General features: G+C 44.7%; 1 protein-coding gene and 1 long non-coding RNA gene across 3 annotated transcripts in view; one reads left to right on the top strand and one right to left on the bottom strand.

Moving 5' to 3' along the window:
* Positions 1 to 4315: 4315 nt before the first annotated feature.
* Positions 4316 to 20619, bottom strand: LOC125633952 (uncharacterized). The gene is made up of 3 exons (XR_007355736.1): positions 20505 to 20619; positions 6147 to 6227; positions 4316 to 4417 (listed from the first exon to the last, which is right to left on the bottom strand). It is a non-coding gene; the product is annotated as an uncharacterized LOC125633952 (long non-coding RNA).
* Positions 20573 to 21233, top strand: part of FRMD1 (FERM domain containing 1) — a 68613-nt gene continuing 67952 nt past the window's right edge. Inside the window, exon 1 of one of the 2 annotated variants that reach the window (XM_048843980.2) lies at positions 20573 to 20661. The gene's annotated coding sequence lies outside the window, so the exon portion shown is untranslated. The remainder of the gene's footprint in view (positions 20662 to 21233) is intronic. The other variant, XM_048843979.2, reaches the window with a different exon arrangement.

The following is a 21233-nucleotide window of genomic DNA, read 5'->3' as shown; positions in this document are numbered from 1 at the left end:
TTATTAACTTCAGCTTGGAGAAGCTGAGTTCTCCACTGGCAACTGTTACAGGAAGTGTTAGAAGTATGGGCAGAGCAACAAAAGCATTTGGAAAGAGAGAGGTTATCTTCTCTGTGCACATATATTCCAGAACAATCTTTGAAGTTGATCCTGCTGAAATGTATCTTGAAAGGGCTTTCAGTTCATCACCTAAATCACTCGCATCAATATCGCACATGTCGTCATGTGTCAACACTGTCTCTAGTGCCCTGCATTGCTGGTGTAGGTCTTCTTCAGGTATAGTGAGGAGTTTTGGAATATCCTACAACATCCCAAATATACTGCTGTGTTCCTTGAGCTGCATGAAACATTCTTCAACTGACTGTATTGCACAATCTAGCACCTGGTTAAAGAATTCAACTTTGAATTGTTGTTTGGGGTCTCTTATGGGATTATCCCATGCCTCATAATCAAAATGTCTTCTTCTTCGGTGACTCTTGTATTCTTGAATGGGTGGGAAAATAGCTTCAGTGTGAAGTTCCTCTGCCAATTTCTGTGCACGCTTCAGAACATTATGAAATCCCTCATCTGACCGGTAAGACTGTAGGTAGGACTTTGCTTTGTCCCATTGTTCCATTGCTCCAGATATATCAAGGTCAACACCTTGGAGTCTCGTGCTTACAACTTTTATTTCAAACAGTATGTCATGCCACAACACTAAGCCATATAGAAATTTGAAGTTATGTATGTTTTTGGTGATTCCATTTCCCTCTGCCCCTGTTCTCCCACGAACAGGTCCTGTCATAGCATTATCCTCCATAATGGCAACTGTGGCATCATCTATCTTCCCAACCTGGTGTTTGATAGGCTTTATCTCCTCCACTCGATTTTCCCATCTTGTGGCACTCAGTGGTTTCAGTGTCAGAGAGGATGTTCCCAGATGTTGCTTCAAAATTTGCCATCAATGAGTTGATGCAGAGAAAAATACATAGATGCTTTGAATTACATTAAAAAATTCAGCAGCCTCACTAGAAGCTGATACTGCATCACTGATTACCAAGTTCAATGAATGAGAACTACATGGGACAAAAAAAGCTTGAGGGTTTAACTCTCAGATCCGTGTCTGCACTCCTCTGTTCTTTCCTCTCATGTTGGCATCATTATCGTAGCCCTGAGCTCTCATGTCAGCTATCGCAATTCCCATATCTTCCAGCTTTTTAAGAAGCACATTTATCATACCAGCTCCTGTAGTATCATCAATGTCAATAAATTCTAGAAAATGCTGACTGACCATTGTCACCATTGCAGCGACATTTTCACTAGGTTCTGTTGTTGTTACAAAACGCACCATTAAAGTCATTTGTTCCGGTTGGCTGATGTCAGGTGTGCAGTCCAGAATAACAGAGTAATATCTTGCTGACTTCAGATCTGCCACAATCATCTGTTTGACTTTTGTTTCCAGTTACTGTATGATCTCATTTTGAATTGTTTTTCCAAGGTAGTGGTGTGTGTACATTTCTTGGGTGGTGACTCTTCTTAGATGCTCCTGGAGTACAGCATCAAACTCAGCCATCAGCTCTGCAATTCTAAGGAAGTTTCCATTGTTTGGCACATACAGCTGATCTGAAGGGCCACGCAGTGCTAGGTTTTGGGTAGCAAGCATTCTCACAATGGCAATGAGCCTTTTCAGAACATTTTGCCAGTAAAGAGACTCTGATGCAATCTTCTCTTGATGCTGATCATCTATGGTGGCCTTTAACCTTAGTCTCATCTCAAGCTCTTTCCACCTATCGAATGCTCTCTTGTGATTTGCTGCCTTCTCATGTTATGCCAGATTTCTAGCCAGATTTTTCCAGTCCTTTGTTCCTATAGAACCCAGTGTGGCTGGAACATTAGACTGGAAGAGTTTGCAACAAAAACAGTATGCGGCATTCTGGGTTTTTGAGTACATAAGCCATGGCCTCTCCTCTTTGTCACCATTGGGGATTTCATGCCAGTAATGTGTTGGGTGGAAACTTCTATTTTCATTGTCTTTGGGGAATGTGAAGTTTTTCACTTGCTGTGGCCCATGCAGAACAAGGAAGTCCCTCAGGCTACTGCTCAAGTGGGTCCACAGTCTTGGATCATCTAGACTTAAGGAACTAAACTCAGCAGCAGCTGTTTCTTGTGCCTCCACCACACTCTTCTCTGATCTACACTTTTCTTCAGGAATGTGCATGGTTACATCCATTTATGATGGAGATATGGATGCTGCAGTAGCTGCCAGGTCACCTGCACTCTGACTAACTGGAAGATCAGGCATCTCCTCACCACTCACATGCTCACTGGGGCCAGAAGGCTCACAGTGAACATTTGTGTCCATGTATCTCAGGAGAGCTCCTTCCTGTTTAGATAGAAAAGCTTCCTTTGCTTTCTTTCTTCTTTGGAATGCTGCCCCAGAGGCGTGTTTTCTTCTTTCACTCATGGCTGCTGTTCTGTGCTGGCTATAGTGGCTCTCAACACTCAACTGAAGGGGACAAATAAGCAGGCTGGTAGCAGGGCCTGGGTGAGGGAAGATATCAGCGTCTTAAGGGCCTAACTGGCTCCTACTACTTCAATTGACTGCCTGTTCTCCTCAAGTGGGTTCAGGGAAGCAGCAGGAAATAGGAAGCTCCTTGAGAAGCTGGTGTTAATCAGTCCAGGCTCCTAGGGGTGCTAGAGAGGTACATAAGAGACTCCTCCTACTCTCTCTCCCTGCAGCTCCTGCTGCTTTCTGTTATTCCCTCTCACCTTTTCTCCTGCCTGCCTGTTATGTCTCTTGTGCCCTCCTTTCTCCAGCACAGCACTCCACCATCTCTGTGCATCTAGAGCAGAGAGAATACATATGCACCAGCAGCAGACACAATTTCTACACTCTGGGTCCTAGTGGCTCCACCCCCCCGCCCACAGTCTGGCACCTGAGGCAGCCGCCTCAGTTCGCCTCATGGTAAGGCCAGCCCTGGTCATTCCTGTGCCACTGAGTCATACAGCTGACAGGTCCTGAAATCTCCTTTCATTGTGTAAGCAGAGTCAGGATGAGCTCCACCCTGACATCTGGTGGTGAGGTGTGGCAAGCTGTGGAAAAGAACTTCAGGGGCTGATCTCATTTGCATAGGCACACCCACCCTGCCTAGAATGAGGCCATAACTGCCCAAATGGTCATTTTGGCTGTTGTGGGATCCCCAGTGTCTCTGTTATTGGGGCGGGAAGAATAAATTGTTATTAACCTGATTATGGGAACTGTGTTTGGAACTGTACTTGGCCTTTTGTTATGATGGAGGGACTCACCATCAACTAAGTAGCACTCGCTAGGCAAGGGACATGGGTTCCAAAACTCTGTGAATTGAGAGAGGCTTGAGACAGGTATTTGTATCTGGTGATGTGGGCCCGAAACACCAATTGCACCTCTGTCTCTCTCCACTGTAGAATGTCAGAGCTAATTTTGGGTCTATTAAGAGTCTTGCTACAGGTACTGTGCTGAATTCATTTTAGCCTTATGGTGCACCAGCACTAAGGCTCCCACTACTATGAGCTGAAATCACTGAGAGCTGGAATCACTGAGCACTGTGTCAAGTAGTGGGGAGCTGGAAGATCTAGAGTGCAGTGGTGCTGTTCGTGGATAGGCTGGCAGAGTGTTCGTGAGACAGCGAGGTGAGCTGTGCAGAGCGGAGCCGTTCGTGAGACAGCGGAGTGTTCGTGAGACGGCGAGCTGAGCAGAGCTGTTTGTGAGATGGTGGAGTGAAGTGTTCGTGAGACGGCGAGCTGTGCAGAGCGGAGCCGGTCGTGAGACAGCTGAGCGGAGCAGAGCCCTGTGGGGCAGTCAGCTTCAGGACACGTAAGGTGCCCCTTATCTCTTTCCCCGCACACACAGGCACATTTTAGCCAGACTGGGGGGCAACACTCTGCAGATGAACTTCTGAACTCTGGGGCTGGACTTTTTGAACTTTGGGTGATTTGTGGATTGCTGGACTCAAGAGACGTTTGGGTTCTGGGACTCAAGAACCCGAGGGAAAGGATGTGGCCCAATTTGCTGGGGTGGGTCTTTGCTCATGGTTTGGTTAATGAACACTAGTTGTGGTGTTTCCCCAATTTAATGCTGATGTCGTTTACCTCATGTTATTAAAGATTCTCTGCTACACCGAGACTCTGTGCTTGCGAGAGGGGAAGTATTGCCTCTTTGAGGCGCCCAGGGGGTGTGTAAGATTTTTCCAGGTCACTGGGTGGGGGCTCGAGCCAGTTTTGCATTTGCTTTGATGAGAGGGAACCCCTGTGTACTGAACCCGGCCCTTGCTGCTATCAACTTGGCCTGGCAGAAGGGTTACAATTGCTTCACTGTGCTTTCAGCTCCACTCATTAGGTGGTCTGTTCTTATCCTTGAGGTAGTTTGATACAGTGCAAACTATGCTGTATATCTTGAGTCCTGACAAAGAAAGAATATGTATCAATTTGCCTGAGTGCACACATTAACAATACAATATCAATGTTGCCTTTTGTAAATTAATACTGATAAGTGTTGCTGACACAGGAGTTCAGCTAAGTGATCCTCCTATCCATATGAGGATTTGTCCCATATTAATGGGAGCTCTTTAAATCCAAGGCATTTGGACTTGCTAGTGAGGTCCTTAAACCATGAGTTTTATTGATCATGATCATTCGCATGCTTTGACTAAACCCCCAAAGTTCTGTCCCAACATGCACTTGGCTCAATGTACATCCTGGGATGCATTCCCTAGGTGCAGTCTGCTCTTTAGTTGTCCCATACCTAATCAAAAATCTGGAAGGGTTATTCCCAGGACATCACATCAGTAACCCTTGTTCCCATCCAAAACAGTGAACTCAATTTTTTTATTACAAGAACTCGTATAGGCCACGACCAATTACCTAAGTGTCCTGTGGTGACCCTGCAGCTAATGGCAGTGCTTGGGGCAGTAGTGAGCAGTGCTGTGTGATTACATTAGTGTGCCTTCATGATGCAGCCTCCAGATGATGCATGTGCCTCTGTGGAGAGCAGGGGTGCCAGGGGGGTGGGGGGAACCAGGGGGCCATGGCACCATCACTTTTTACCAGCTGTAAGGGCGAGCCACGGGGAGAGAGGGTGGAGAGGAGCGAGTGGGGGTGGGACCTCAGGAGAAGGGGCGGGGTGGGGGGCAGAGCCATGGTTTTAACACCGATGGTCCCCCCACTTTTAGGAAGCTTCCGTCGCCCCTGGTGGAGAGTGATATACACTAGAAGATCAACAGCATGTTGACATCAGTGAAGTGGAGTTTCCCTTCTCTGAGATCTAGTGCTGAATTTAAAATCCATGGGTTCAAGCTGCAGATTACTTCAGGAAACCTGTCACATAGGAGTTAGTTTGGAGGGTAAATAGCAAACCATGGTCCTTCTTGCGGACTGGTCTTTATATACTGAAAACAGAAATTCAAATAATAATACAAATATTGTCCATATCTAAAAGTATCTTATGACTGTGAATCTCTGGTCTGGCTGTTCTGTGGCTGGCACAAGGGCTGGCGGGTGGCAAAGGTGGCTTTAAATAAAAAAAAACAAAAACTTTTTTTTATCCTTCTAGCTTCATAATACAGAAAATCAGAAAGCTGAAGCTTTGCACATTTATAGATGTTTACAACCTCTCATGCATATGCTAATTTGGAAATTAATCCAAAAAAGAATAACATATTTATTCTTGCATTCCTCATAAATGTTTCTATTTACAACACAAAAACTAATGGAGAAAATATTATTTGTGAAGACAAAACAATGAAATGTTCCATGCCAGAGTTCTGGTGTTTAAAGTGTTATGTATTATATCTCGTGGTCAACCCCTCTTCTCCGACATGATCATTTTGCCAGTGCCTGCAGTATATGGGGCCTGGCCAGTTGAGCACCAAGATTTGACAGGGCTCTTTCAGCAGCTGGCCTACTTGCTAATATCAGCATGGGAGGAGCCCCTGCCCCAGGGCCTTCAAAAGCCCCTTGAAGTGGAGAGGCATGAGATCAGTCCCCTAGTGAAGTCCACTACTGCAGGGCTCCCCTTCTGTAGACCCCAGGTTGGTCCCAGGAGGTTGGAGGAGTTGACACTGAAAACTGTTCATTGTCTTCTGACGATATCGTCCCCATCATCTTTGTTGACATAAATAGAAAGTACTTACTTCTTTAGTGGATCAATTCCTAATCATGGGAAGTTCTGAACATCTGTAAATATCCAATGTTTCAACCTTCTGACTTTGAATCTGGAAGGATAAAAAAAAAATTAAACAGCATTTATTCAGTTGTTTAAAGGGGTCCTTTTAAATACACTTTTTAAGCAACTTTAACTGAACCAGACTGAGTAATGGATGTCAGGTCAACTTGATATATGATGACAAAAGGAGGATAAGTTTTCCATTCATGTTGATAGTGTGATTTATTTATTCCACACTGAAGAAAGTGAGAAACATTCTCAGCCGCTGCAGATTAGTTAGCCATGTGTGTTCCATTTTTATTGCCTAAAGTCTTTCCTCCCACCCACTTGAAGGGGTGATGTCCCTTCTCTGCTGAAAGGATAGAAACTGATCCTATGTAGAGTTTAGATTTCATAGCCATACATCTTATTTACAAGGTTTTGATGCTCCAGTCCTTTTGCATTTATAAGACACCTCATCTGTTTCTTTTTACAACCATGCATAGATGTTTATAACTTGATGAAATGGACCTAAGATCAGAAATGCTTCAAGGAGGAACGTAACAATAGCAAAAATTAGCTAAGATGGTCAGGGCTGTAACCCCATGCTCTGGGTGTTCCTAGGCCTCTGATTGCCAGATGCTGGGACTAGATGACAGGGAGTGGATCACTTGATGATTATCCTGTTCTGTTTATTCCCTTGGAAACATCTGATATTGGCCACTGTTGGAAAACATTATACTGGGCTAGATGGACCATTGGTCTGATCCAGTATGGCCATTCTTATATTGTTATGTAGAAATCTCAACACATCCAGGCAGGCTCAACACATCCACTGCAGTTTTGGAGAAGTGTGGCCATATGTCTTGATATAAGTTCCCAATTCAGCTCTGATTGCCTTTACAAATAGGGCAGTTTCTCCTCTTTCAGAGTGATTGGCTGAAATATTCAATTCCAAGTAAACTGCTTGATTAAGGGTCCAAGGGTACATTTACACTGCAATAGACCCACAGCAGGCCACAGCTGGCCTGGGTCAGCTGACTCAGGCTTGTAGGGTTTGGGCTGCAGGGCTAACAATTGCAGTGTAGATGTTCAGGCTCAGGCTAGTGCCTAGGCTCTGAAACCCCACAAGAAGGGTGGGCCTCAGGGTATGTCTACACAGCAAGTAAACACCCACAGTTGGCCCAAGACAGCAGACTCTGGCTCATGGAGCTCAGGCTGTGGGGGATGTAAAATTGCAGTGTAGACATTCCAAGCTCTGGAATCCTGCAAGGAGGGGAGGGTCCAGGAGCCCAGACTCCAGCCCAAGCCCAAATGTCTACACTGCAATTTTTAGCCTCGCAACCCAAGCACCACGAGCCTGAGTCAGCTGATTTGGGCCAGCTGCGGCCATGTAGTTGGTATATTATTCCAGTATAGACATACCCTCAGATCCCAAGCTCCAACCCAAGCCTGAATGTCTACACTGCAATTTTTAGACCCGCAGCTCAAGCCCCACAAGCCCAAGTCAATTGACCTTAGCTCTGAGACTTGATGATGCAGTTTTTTATTACAGGGTAGATGTACCCTAAAGGGCCAATAGACCCCCAGAGCCAAAGCAAAAAACACACATTTGGAGGAGGAGCAGTCAATACAGGCAAAATAGGCTCTGACCTGAAAGGTGATGTTAGTTGATGGTTATGGGTGTGAGGAAGCAAGATAAAATAGAATTCTCTCCTGTGAAATCTGGAATCTGTACAATGAAAACTGCTGAAGGAGCGGGTGAGACCTGCCTTCCATACTTAGAGTGCTAGTCACCTTTGAACAGGGATTCTTCAGAAATGGGGGCTGTGCTTAATGGCCTCCTTTTCTCAGTTATTTCAAAATATGCTCTATGGATGAAACTCAACCCCACCTACATACACACACAAAGCCAGAATAGTCAGACTTTATATGGGGGCTTGGAGATTGGTTTCACTCCTCCCAACCTGAGAGCAGGCTGCAAGGCTGCCAATGCACCCATAGTGTGGGGATTTTATGTCACTGGATCTATGTAATTTCAGATCCAGTAGCCCTTACCTGTGCCCCATGATCTCCTCTGCATTGAACAGGAGCTGCAGAGTCACAATTTCCCCCTGTGCCCTTTGTGCGTAACACAATGGTTTATGTGGTACAGAGAGCCTTGCATGGGTCCTCCACACCTGGGTGGAAGAGGACCTCTATATACAGTTGAGAGTCAAAACATTTAGTGATGGAATATGTCTGTGCACTAAAGATACATTGTGCCACAGAGAGTGGATCTCTGTGAAACTCCTTTTTACTTCACACCGGTCCATACAAAACCTTTCCTTTGCTTTTGAGTAAAGTGCATTTGAATTAGAAGCTCAAAACAAAGTTCAAAGCTGCCATATTTCACCCTCTTTTGCATTGAAACTGTGAAGCTGTAAGTTCAATTTGAGTTCAGTATGAAACTATAACCCGGCCCACAATCACTCAAAATTAGAGATAAGATCAAATTGCAAACTTCCATCAAGATCAAACTGCAAACTTCCATCAAGATCTGAATTTCCCCAAAGTTTGAGGGGATTTGGGTCTCGTACTTTTGCTTCAGGCTCGTTTACTCAAAACTGAGACCAAATTTGTGCCAAATCAAGCTAGTCTTAGTGATTTTTCCAACCAATGTGTGTTGTTTCAAATTTGTAACAGAATCCCAGCTAGGTAAATTTCACTTTTTGTACTGAAAGTTTTGTACTACTCAAACAGGGAGTACCTTGAGACTGTTTACACACCAACCACTTCAAACTCTTTGTCTGTCCCATAGTCTGCAAAAAATTGTCTACATTCTGATCTTAATAAGCCAGAACTTTATTTTATATATACAATTCTTCTTTACAAAATTCTGTTATTTATTGTAATGTTCTGTTCCCAGTTCATTTCCAAAAACATTATTGTTCTAATAAGGTGTATGAGTGTTGCCAAAGTTAATTCACCAATCATGCACCCAAAGCAATCAAGGGAATAACATGGGTCCAGGACTGAGCCATCAGTATCTATGTATAAGCACAGGTTTAACATTTGTAATGGGGTAAGTGAGTTTCATACAATGAGCTAAAGTAATCACTTGCGTAATTCCATTTATTGTAATGGAGTTAGTCCAGGGATGAATTAGTTAGTCCAGGCCAACTAAATGTGCTCTTTTTTTAATCACATGCCCCTTTCTGATTTGGTGGGCAGGGTGCCACATCTTGCAGGGCTGTTTATTTCGTCTCTTCCCTCTCTCCCAACATTGCACAGTTTGTCCTCCTCACTTTTTCGCAAAAGTCTTTTCCTATTCATGGTAGTTTTAAGAATGCTTTCTCCTCGAGGGCAACATTCTCAAAGGTGGGGACCTGAAGGTCTGATTCTACCTCTCCCTGGTAACCGAAGGAGGCAGAGAAACGAAGGGGCATTTGTAAATGACGGCTTCTGTTGAGACAATTGTTTCCTGTCAGTTGCTTTTGTATCAGGGCTTTGGAGCTTGTGGAGCTGCTCTCAGTCACGTTTACCTCCTGATATACTCTGATTCCCCTCCCCACCCCCACCCCAAACACCCGTTCTCCTCCTTTGTGTTAACCTGCAAGGTTTTTCTCTAGGCAAGAGACCGCAGGCAAGGCTGCATCAGCCAAGATTGTATTCTCCCTCCCCCCACATTCCCTGGGGTGTAAATCAGAGAGAACACTTTGAAGAATCAAGGACAAGAGATAAAAATAAATGTTTTCTGAAGGGGAGGAATACAAATGCAGCACTTTTAACATTTAAAATATTGTAAAAGAATGTTTACAGGTTCTAATGCCTTGTTAATAAAACTCTTAGACTTTTTAACTTCTGGAATCCTAGTCATTAGAAACTAACAGACTGAAATGTAGATGAATAATCAGTCTTGTGCTTGACATCAAAAACAGGTGAAACTTCAGAAGTAAGGACATGATCACTGAGGATCATTCCAAATACTTCACAACTGGTCAGATTTCAGTAGTCAAAAGCTGCCCCGTCACCATCGCCTGTTGTGTTTTTTCATAAAAGTTATTGAACTATATACGATAGTGTAGTGTACTGTATACTTTTGGTGTAAAAATACTCTGGTAAAGCAGAGAAAATTTTGATTTAACTAATTAGGAAAACAAGCCGACAGATAAGACTCCTACTCACAACAAAAAAACCACTAATTTGTACTAATCAAGGCAAAGCTAAGACTCACACCCCAGCCATGATTTCTGTAGGCACTGATAGACTGTTGGCCATGATGCTCTTTTAGCTGGCATTGCCTTGATAGGTTATTTTTTGTTTTGAAGGAGGGGCTGAGAGGGAAAGGAGGGACAGGAATCATACGGGGGAAGAGTTCTATTGGACAGTGTGGGGTAATGTAAAGTATATGTCCCCTATTCAGGGGAAAAATAATATTTTAATTATGTGAATGGATAGAACCTTGATTCTGTACTATAATAATGGGCACCTTTTAACTCTGTGTAACCAGTTAATCGCTGTAGCATGGTTTCAAAATTGTGTTCTGTGGATGCAACCTGTGCTGCACAATTAAAACTACAGTGGTAGAGTAGACAGGGCTATTCATATGTTGGCTGTGTCTTTATTGCATTGGTCACGCACGAGTCATGACCTCAGTGCTATAATAGATATTTTAGAACCATTAAGTTATGCAATATAAATATAGATATTAGGTCAGTAGGGGGTAATGTCATTGCTGTTCCAAGAGAGAATGTTATCAAAGGCTTCTGTATCTAGAAAATGTTTAGTTCATGGATGTTTATGTGCCAGCCCACCTTTGTAAGCAAATATATATTGTATGCATACTAGTAGAGACAGTATAATGAAAATCCTTGTGGCCTGTAGCCATACCACCTTCAGCTGTGATCTTATCAGGTTGCATAAGGAAGACAGGTTTGGTCTTGGTTAGTGCTTAGTTAGGAAATCTCAAAAGGACAACCCAGGATTCAGCAAAAAATGGTGCTGAAATTCAGTAGGAGCCATTATTGAGCCACTGCCCCAGAAAGGGGTTAGGTTAGGAGACATTGGCACTGCTACTGAACGATTTTTTTGGTTTAGATGGAAACCTGAAGTCTATGATCACTTGTCAAGATTAAGGGTGTTAGCTCTCATGTCTTGACTAAATTGTATTTTTAGTAACCTTTTAATCTTCCCACATACATTCTCCATTTATTTTCAAGTGTATGTGTCATTTTTCTTCACTGTTGTGTGGCGTTGCTACTTATTGGTAAACAGTTGTTGCGTTGCCGCCCAGAGGTGGCTGCATTTCAGTGAGGAGTAAAATGGTTCCCACTTGTGAAGCACTTTTGGAGCCTTTGGGATTAAAGGCATTTTTATAAATACAAGATATTGTGTCAGTGAAAAACGATGGTCAGATGGCAAAATCCAAATACCAACATCGTTCTCTGTTTTTCATATCTGAAAATAGGGCAGAGCCTTGACATACTGTGAATTTTTACTATCTGAAGAACAGCAGCTTTTTACCTGTATCTGCTTCCCTACTCCAGCCCAAAAGACATCATAACCCACATGTAGTTTGTGTGTCAAGTTTCTGCCTAGAACATATTTTTAAAAATTAGAGAAAAGATAAGGAACCAGTCTTCAATGCAGAATTAGGTTAAGATAGTGGCTATTGGTTCATGGCCAAGGCAGGACTGGGATATGGGTTTGGTTGCAGATACGAAGGGGCTGAAATCTGTTTGAGACAAGCTGTTCTCAGGAGATTTCAACCCAAAATGAAAATTTTATCTAGTGCAGAACTCAAGTATATTACCCACACACATACAAATTCAAAGAGGTTTAGATTTAAAGTTCTAATAAATGTAGATGGGCCAAATAAACTCAGTCTATCCAGTAATATTTAATTTACAGATTCGGGGCCCAATACAATTAAAAGCTGATGGACAAGGAGAATACATTATTTCTAGGAGTTGGTCTGCAATCCACTAAAAACAAAAATCACTCGTAATACACCATTTCAGATGTGCTCACGGACTGATTTCTCTAGGTGCATGTATAATCAGAATAAGAATGTAATTATAAAGTAAGAGATTATAACATGGCATGATCAAAACAGAAGTATTTGCTTTTTATGTAATGTAAGCCAACAGTGTTTGGAATAGCTCCAACACATTAAAGAACTGTGAGATTTTATATACATTACATATATGTAATGGGCAACCTTTACCATAAGCTATTGTTAGCTCACATCATACTCAGATTTTGTTAGTTTTGTTTATTAGGTATATGGTACTGTAGGAGAATATGAGACTTCACAGGTGAACAAAACACATTCTCTATCCCAAGAAGCTTAAAATCTACAAGACTAATTCTGAAAACCCTAAATCATCTGAATAGTTATTATTTATTATTTGTATTATTAAAGCATCTAGGAGCCCCTGTCATGGACCAGGACCCTATTGTACAACCATGAGAAGGCCCGCTGAAGCCAGGGGCTATTTTACATGAATAAGGGTTTGCAGGATCAAGACCTAACTTACACTGAGACCACTGCAAAACAATAAGACTTTGTCTAAGTCTATGGTAGGATTTGTGCAAAGAGCAGATCATTTCTGTTTCACATATAATACATACAATACGTATATATACACAAATACATATAAATAATGTACAATCATTACTGCTGTCATAGTTAACTTATGGTTGAAAGACCTCAATAATGATCTTTTTAGCATCAGATCACTCTGTGTTGCTCAGTCTAAATGATTTGCATACAGAATGCCTAATAACGCTGTACATAATCTTTCACGTTAGAAAGTCAGGTTTTTTAGAAAAAGTCCAGAAGTGTCAGCTCACTATACCAGCAGCCAATTCAACACTTTATTTAAGATTCATTCCATGCCCTCTTCTCTGTTAGTCTGTTAATATCCCAGAGATCAGCCCTTTCTTGAATGAATGGCTGACCTATTCTTCTTTGATTTGCCATTGATTCCCTTTCCTTACCTCCCAATGCTCTGCCTGTTGACTAAATGCTAGAAGTAAGAATGCCTCAGATTTCTGACTTCTGAGTCATCCTCTAATGACTTGAACAGCTTGAAGCCAGCTTCAGCTCTTGGAGATCCTTAGTGAAAACTCCCTTTGTTTCTAGACACAACAAATGGACCTTTTCTTCCCTACAATAGGCACTATTAATAAAATACATAATAAATAAATAATAGTAATAACAAATATTTCACATTCATACAGTGGGTGCCAGCCACTATGTTTTTCAAATTACCTCCACTGTAGGATGGGGCAAACCTCAACTCTCCCTTCAATGTTGTGGAATCTTTTTATATATAAACAGTACAAATAATAGGACCTTGAGGCTCGTATGCACATGCAAACCTTTACTCTCACACAAAGTCCCACTGACTTCAGTGAAATTTTGCATGAGAGTTAAAGTTACAAGAGTAATGATCTATTTGCTGGATCGGGCCACAGGCTTTTAACAACTCCTCCAGAAATTCCCCCTTCCAGCCCCAGGAGAAACAGTTTAATTGAGCTTAATCTACTTTAATAACATGAAGGGCTGAGTCAACCCTTTCAAGATTTGAAGCTGTGGTTCCTCAAAGCTTAGGTATCTGAAGTATTTCAGTGTCTCCTTCAATAAAAACTAAGCTGAGTTGATCTCAGTTTTTGCCCAGTTTGATATTTCTCAAGGTATTGTTGTCTTTTCCAGGATTGACAAACACAATTTCTGTATAATAGAAGACATAAGTGCTGTAACCCAGAAACATTGCCATTATATTTCTAATGACAAAAAGATATTGGTCACAATGCACATGAGTCACTCTTTATATGCCACCACAATGCTTGTTTTCCATTTTGCAAAAGTGCACAGTAACACCGGATGCTGGTCTGTAATCTTGTAAACGGAGGTAATATGTATTTCCAAACAATCAAAAATGTAATAGTGCTAGAACTATCCTGAGCCGTTTGCTTATATTTCAAATGTCTAAACTAGCTGCCATGTAACAAGAACAAAGGGTGCTCTTGTGATTAAGGCACTGAACTGGGACTCAAGAGATCCATGACTCTTTCCACAGATTTCATGTGTGAACTTGGGTGAATCTCTTAATCTGCCTACACCTCAGTTTTCCATCTATAAAATGGAGATAATATTTCCTTTCTCCCTCATTTTGTCTGGCTTGTCAATTTAGATTGTAAGCTCTTCAGGGCAGGTACTGTCTCTCATTATGTTTGTATAGTGTCTAGCACAATGGGGGCCTCAAACTCAGTTGGGTCCTCTAGGTGTTATTTTAATAATCATTATTAATTATTATTAATTATAAAGCAATTCTAGAGTTGAGAACACCCTGCCAGCAGCCCCCTCTTTTATGCCAAGGATTATGTAAGAAATAAGGTGGTCTCTCAGGTTGCCAGAGCTCAAATCATTTATGAAATTATAAATCAAAAACAATGCCATACATTTTGCTTGAAAACTAACAGTAATCAATTAAGATGTTGGAGCACAAATAGACTGCTGCATTCTGCCCTAGCCAAAATTTCCCAAAATGGCCTGGTTGTATAGTGAATTGCAATATGTTAATATTCAAGGTTACAAAGATACAGAAAATGGTCAAGAAGTCCACATTCAAAACAAATGGTTTCACCTTTCTTGCTAAGTACAGATAATGAAAAATGGCTTTAGCAACAACTGCTACATGAGCATCTAGGACAGGGGTGGGCCACATTGGGGTGGGGAAATTGCTTGCAGGGCCATGAATGTAGGGCTTGGCCAGGGGGTTAGGGTGCAGGAGGGAGTATGGGAGGAGGTGTGGTGTGCAGGAACGGGCTCAGGGGAAGGGGTTGGGGCAGAAGAGGGGTGTATGAGGGGGTTCAGGGAAGGGGGCTGGGATGCAGGAGGGGTGCACAATGCAGCAGGGGGCTCAGGGCAGTGGTGCAGGGAGGGGTGCGGAGTGTGGGAGGGGGCTCAGGGCAGGGGGTTGGGTTGCGAGGTGCGGCAGGGTGTAGGGGTGCAGGCAGGGGGCTCAGGGCAGGGAGGTGGGGTGTGGGGTGCAGGAGGGGTTCGGGGTGTGGGCTCTGGCCCAGCGCCACTAACCTGGAGTGGCTCTGGGGTGGTAGTGGCTCGCAGTGGGGCCATTGCAGGCTCCCTGCCAGCCCCGCGCTGCTCTGGGAAATGGCCGGCACCACGTCTCTGCGGCCCTTGGGGGAGGGAGCTCAGAGGGCTCCGCGCACCTGTGAGTACCTCCCCCGAAGCTCTCATTGGCCGCAGTTCCCCGTTCCCGGCCAATGGGAGCTTCGGGGGAGGTACCCACAGGCAAGGGCAGTGCGCGGAGCCCTCTGCCCCCTCCCAGCCCCCAGGGTCCGCAGGGACTTGGTCCTGGGCGGTTTTGGGAGCAGCGCAGGGCCCGCGGTGCCACGGGGGTGGCAATCCCGCAGGCCAGATCCAAAGCCCTGAGTAACCGGATCCGGCCCGCAGGCCGTAGTTTGCCCACCCCTGATCTAGGACCCTATGGCTCCTCCAAAACCCCTAGGTTACAAATCTGAGTCTTAAGAGGCAGGCATATCTGTAAAGGGGCTTATAAAGTCACTGCCAATTCTTCCAGTTCTTTCCACTGACTTATGAATATTATTTGTTTTCTCCTGGCTGATGTTCGTTCAGCTGGATTTCAGCCAGAACCCAGTCTCATTCAGGCACCAGGTAAGGCACTCTACTGTACCAGCTGGATTGGATAAGATGGGGATATAAAGCTGGGTATCATCTACGTACTGAGGATACCACGGCTCATACTTCTTCAGTGACTCTCCTAACAGCCTCATAGATGTGTTGAACAGAAGGGGTTCTGTGTTGAACAGATGGAATTGCTGCATAAGAAAGCTCTCAGGATACCTGAACCACCGTCCATCACACCCCTTTGGGATATTTTAGACAAAAAGGTCTGAACCAGCACATCAAGGCAGCTCCACAAACCTCTTTTAGGGACTGCAAACATGTTATCCAAGTCATATGATTAACAAGTTCAATGAAAACTGACAAACCTAAAAGAATCAGCATGGGGCTGGGGCATCTAACTTCCATCCACCACCAGGAGCAGATTTTCAGTTAATGCAAGCAGTGAAGTTTCCAATCATACCTGGGCACGAAACAAGATTGGCTAGAGTGAAGGAAATCTGAGGATTGCAGAATTGTCTCACCACAACCTACTTGGCCTTTTTCCCCAAAAAGGGGACATCCCAGACCAGTTGATACTTAGGGAGACCAAGCATGTCAAAAAATATCTTTTTTGAGCAGAAGTCTGTGTTTCCATCAAGGAAAGTGTCAGCCTGCCTTCCTGAATAGAGAGGCTGACCTTCTCCACCAAGATCTAATGCTTAGCACTTATAAAACACTGTATATATATTAAGTATGGTAATTATGCCTCACAATACCCTTCAGAGGTACTGTCATCCTCAGTTTCTCAGAGGAATAAAGTGAGGCAGAATAAAGATTAAGGAATTTGCCCAAAGAGAGTCTGTATCAGAACCAGAGGTTAGAATTCTGGAGGCTCTGCCTACTCCATTCTGTGCTCAACCCACTAGACTACACTCCTTTTTCAAGGTGTATGGGTATCTGATATGATTAACCAGTGATTTACTCATGAAATTCCAAGGCCGAGAGAGAGGAAGTCACACGAAATATCAAAATTTGAAATAATGTAAATAGTATATTGTAATTATTTACCAAATTAAAATGCAAACCACAGCAAAATATACAAAAAAGAGGGAAGGGGAACTATAAAATGGCTCAAAAAATAGCATCCTTCTTTTTCAACAGTGTTTTGTGGATACACTGCTTCCTAAGTTGTAAGATCTTCATGGCAGCAACCATATCTTCTAGTGTCAATAAAGGGCCACACATATTTGGCACTGTATAAATAATATCTACTTATTTTAGACTAAAATATTTTTTATTCCTATCAGTATTGCAGGACCAGCCTTGCTACAGGAGTGTGACCTAGATTCCGTTCTGTGTTACGTATCATCTACATAAACTTTCGTACTAGCAATAAAGAAAGAACACACAGAATGACTCTCAGAGGTCAGGCTTAGTTTGTTGGGCTGATAGTTTAAAAAAGAAATCTATTACTTGTAAACTGAAAATCTGGAGTGATTACTTTGGTCCGCAGTAGAAAAAAGGACCCCTTGTTGATCCTGGGTATAGCTGACCTGCTGCAGTACATGGTTTAGCTGCAAAAGTACAGAAAGGCCTTGTCCACATTGGGATTTGCCTTGATTGCAGCCAGCAGTGTAGCTGTGATAGTGCATACCTCAAGTATAAACAAGAAAAGATGTAATTTTGGCTGGAATTGGGGAAAATCCCCAGCGCAGACCATAGGTGCTGGAACTAGGGATGATGGCGGTGCTGCCGCACCCCCTGATTTGAAGTGGATTCTATTATATCCAGGGTTTACAGTTTGGTTCAATGGCTCTCAGCACCTTCACTATACAAATTGTTCCAGCACCCCTGGCGCAGACAAGACCAAAGACAAGCTGTATTCAACACCATTTTGGAACCCGTGGTTAAAACCTGGACACACGCACACCTCCTCCTTCATGGTTCGTGCCCCCTCTGTTTATTTATTTATTTTATTACATCCTTCCTATGCCAGTGGTGGCACACAGGATGGAAACTGGTCTCTTCCATTCCTCTCTGTCATTTGCTACTGCTTCCATCTGCTCTACGGTGTTGAGATCCATTGCTCTATCCTCCCTGCTACGAAATCTTCTTAAGGTTTCTATTGGGCACCCTCATTTCCTCACACCAGTTGATTGCCACTAGACAGCTTCATGCGGGAGTCTGTGTGCTGGCATCCAGAATACATGCCCCAAACATGTCTAGTGCTTCCTTCTGATTCTGGTGGAAATGAGCTGTTGGTTGGTGATTTCTCAGATCTCTTCACTGGTGACTAAGTCTTTCCAACCAATGCTCAGAATCTTTCATAGGCATCTATTTCTGAAGCTGTGTAGTTTTCTAACTTTTTGGTAGATTTCCTTACCTCACAGCTGTATATTAGCACCAAGATTACATTTGAAGTGAAAATTCTCAGTTTTGTTCTGGTGCTGTATATCTTTGATTTCTGTATGTTGTTTAGTAAATGCTGTGGATGCCTTTCCTGTTCTTGATGTCACATTCTTCTTGAGGTGTCCATTGGTCAGTATGGTGCTGCCCAGGTAGATGAACTCTTCTATTTTCTTGATATTTTTGCCTTTAAAGTTATGTTACTGCTTTATGTCTGGGTTTCATGGATGTATGTTTTAGAATAACTAATTCTGAGTCCTGCTTGGCCTGCTGTTTTCACTAGGTTGTCTGTCTGCTATTTTTTGGGGTGTTAGTAACACAATATCATCAGCAAAGTCTAGGTCTTCTAGGCATTTGCCACCTACCCTTGCTACACCACTATTTTTGTTGCTAATACACTTTTTTATTATCCAGTCTATGGCAATGCCAAACAACAATAGAAATAAAATGCAGCCTTGTTTCATGCCGGTGTTCACATAGAAGCACTCTGGTGGTTTCCCTTACAGAGTGCTTCATTCACATCTTTGTCATGGCTTTAATGATGTTAACAACTTTACCTGAGATTCTGTAGGACTGAAGAATATGCCACTATGTATGTCTGTGCAGGCTGTCAAATCCATTCAGAAAATCAGTGTACTTGAAGATGAGAGGAGCTTGCCATCATGGGCACATGTGAACTGCTGGCTGGGGGAGACTAGCCCCCAGCCTCGCCCCTTCCGCCCCCCTACTAGAGCCCAGAGGCCCCCCCAGCTGCGGCCACTGGCCCAGTCCGGCCCCAGGATAACCCCCAAGCCCCAAAGGAGCGCCGGTAGGGCGGGCAGCATGCTGCCGCAACCCCCCCATGTACAACCCCAGCCTCCCGGAGCGCTAGGATGGTGCGGCCCCAGCCCCAGCCAGAGCACTGGTGGCTGGAGGCCTGGAGCTGCATGCAGGGAGCAGTGGTAAGCAGGAGGCGGGGCCACGCCTGGCTGTTTGGGGAGGCACAGCCTCCCCCAGCCTATGCAACATGCTGCCCATGCTTGCTATTCCATACATTATGACAGTCCTTAGTGTGAATACCTGATCTACACAGGATTTCTCAGGTTTGAATCCAGCCTGCTCTTCTGAGCTTTGCATCCTCTCCACCCACTGCTAAAATGCTGGAGATTTTTGAGACAAGCTTGAGAAATTCTCCAAAACCTAGAAGTTAGACAAATATTCCCCATCCCCCCACAACTGTCTCTTATCTTTGGCCCACACAGACTCACGCCTCTATTCTCACTAGGCCTTCTCTACACCACCCCGATCTGTACCCCCATTCCAGTTTGCACTCAGGGCTGAAAGTCAACCCCTGTCCCATAGACAGTCCATCTGGCTGTTTGTCCCACATAGGGTGATCAGATAGCAAGTGTGAAAAATCAGGACACTTTTTTTTTCCGAGGTGGGGGAGGAGGAAGGGGAGTGGTATAGTTGCATATGTAAGACAAATCCTCTAATATCAGAGGGTCCCAATAACATCAGTATGCCTTGTCACCCTAATGCCACACACGCTGAAGGAAGAGGGAGCTGCTGAGGCTGGGAAGAGGAGCCAGGTTTAATGGGCAGCGAGGAGGTGCTAATCGTGTGTGTGTGTGTGTGGAAGAGGGGTGAGTGGTTTAACTCGGGGCAGGGAGGCGGTTACTCTGCTAAGGGCTTGGCAGGAGGACAGAGGCTCGGTGCTGCTGGGGCAGAGACGGCGAAGAAGGGCTGCTGCGGGGGTGCTGGGCGCGGCACAGGTGGGCCGGGGGGTTACACCGTGGCCACACTTCGCACGTGCAGCGCCCCCGGGCGCCCCGCCTCAGCGAGCGCAGCGGGACAGAATCCCCGCAGCTGCCCGGACCCACTCTCAGCGCCGCTAACCCCCCCCCGCTCGCCTGCACCGCCCGGCGTTCCACGACGAGCCGCACCGGACAGACACCCCCGGCCGCCAACCGCGAGCGGGCACCGCCCACTCCCCACCCGCGCTGGCCATTCCTAGGGCAGCGGCCGGGGCGGGCGCGGCTGCAGCTTTCTCCCCGGGGCGGCGCGCGCTGCGGGCGCCGCCTCTCCACGTGCGCTGCCTTGAGAAGGCAACAAAGCGGCTCCCGCGGCGTGTTTACAGCCGCCAGCCGGGTCCGAGGGGGTAGCGCCTGGGGCTGCCTGGCCCCTCACTGTGCAGCCTGGGCAAGCAGCCGCAGCCGCCCGTGCCCCCGTCCTGGCTCCGCTGGGGCGTGTCTGTGGGAAGCCAGTGAATGTATCCGCGTTTCAATCCCTCTCCCTGCTCTCGGGGGTGGTGAAGGGTACCTGGCCGCAGGGTGTGAGCGGGGAGTTGCGCTGAGGCAGAGCCGTGGGTGCTGCGTCCGAGAGAAGGCGCTCAGGTTCCTCCTGCGCGTGGCAAAATCCAACCCCTCTCGCCCTCCTAAAAAGAGGGAGGGGTATCGGCTGGCGGCTGGCTCCTGCGGTAAGTACTGAGGTGTCCTGAGATCTATCGCGGAGCTACTGTTCGATCTAAAATGAAATATCAGGGTAGCCGTGTTAGTCTGTATCCACAAAAACGACAGGGAGTCCCGTGGCACCTTAAAGACTAACAGATTTATTTAGGCATAAGCTTTCATGGGTAAAACACTCACTCATGCCCCCAAAAATCTGTTAGTCTTTAAGGTACCAGCGGACTCCCTGTTGGCTTTTATCTAAAGCGAAGTTTCCAAAGCCGCTGTTTTTTTTTTTTTTTTTTTTTTTGCAACAGGTTTGTGTAGACCTAAGCTCCGTTATGCTATTATTAGGGATGAAATTTACTAAACCCGGTTGTGGCACATCTATCCACTCTATTGTCTTTTGCTTTACCTACTTAAACGTTTAAGGTATTGCAAGTTTCCAGAGTCTTTAACAACAGAGTTCTCCTATTGCAACAGGTGCTTAAATACAGAAATGAGGACCACTGATCAAAGCCCATCTCTCCTGGTCTGCTTTTGGTTCTAAATTCAGGCTACTATGTTATTAACATAATGGGGGTTGACGTTTCCAAAGCTGGTT

This window comes from Caretta caretta, chromosome 3 (genome assembly GCF_965140235.1).
Source record: "Caretta caretta isolate rCarCar2 chromosome 3, rCarCar1.hap1, whole genome shotgun sequence".
Taxonomy (NCBI): Eukaryota; Metazoa; Chordata; order Testudines; family Cheloniidae; genus Caretta; species Caretta caretta.
Note: the sequence above shows the minus strand (reverse complement) of the source record. Positions and strands in the feature narration are given on the sequence as shown.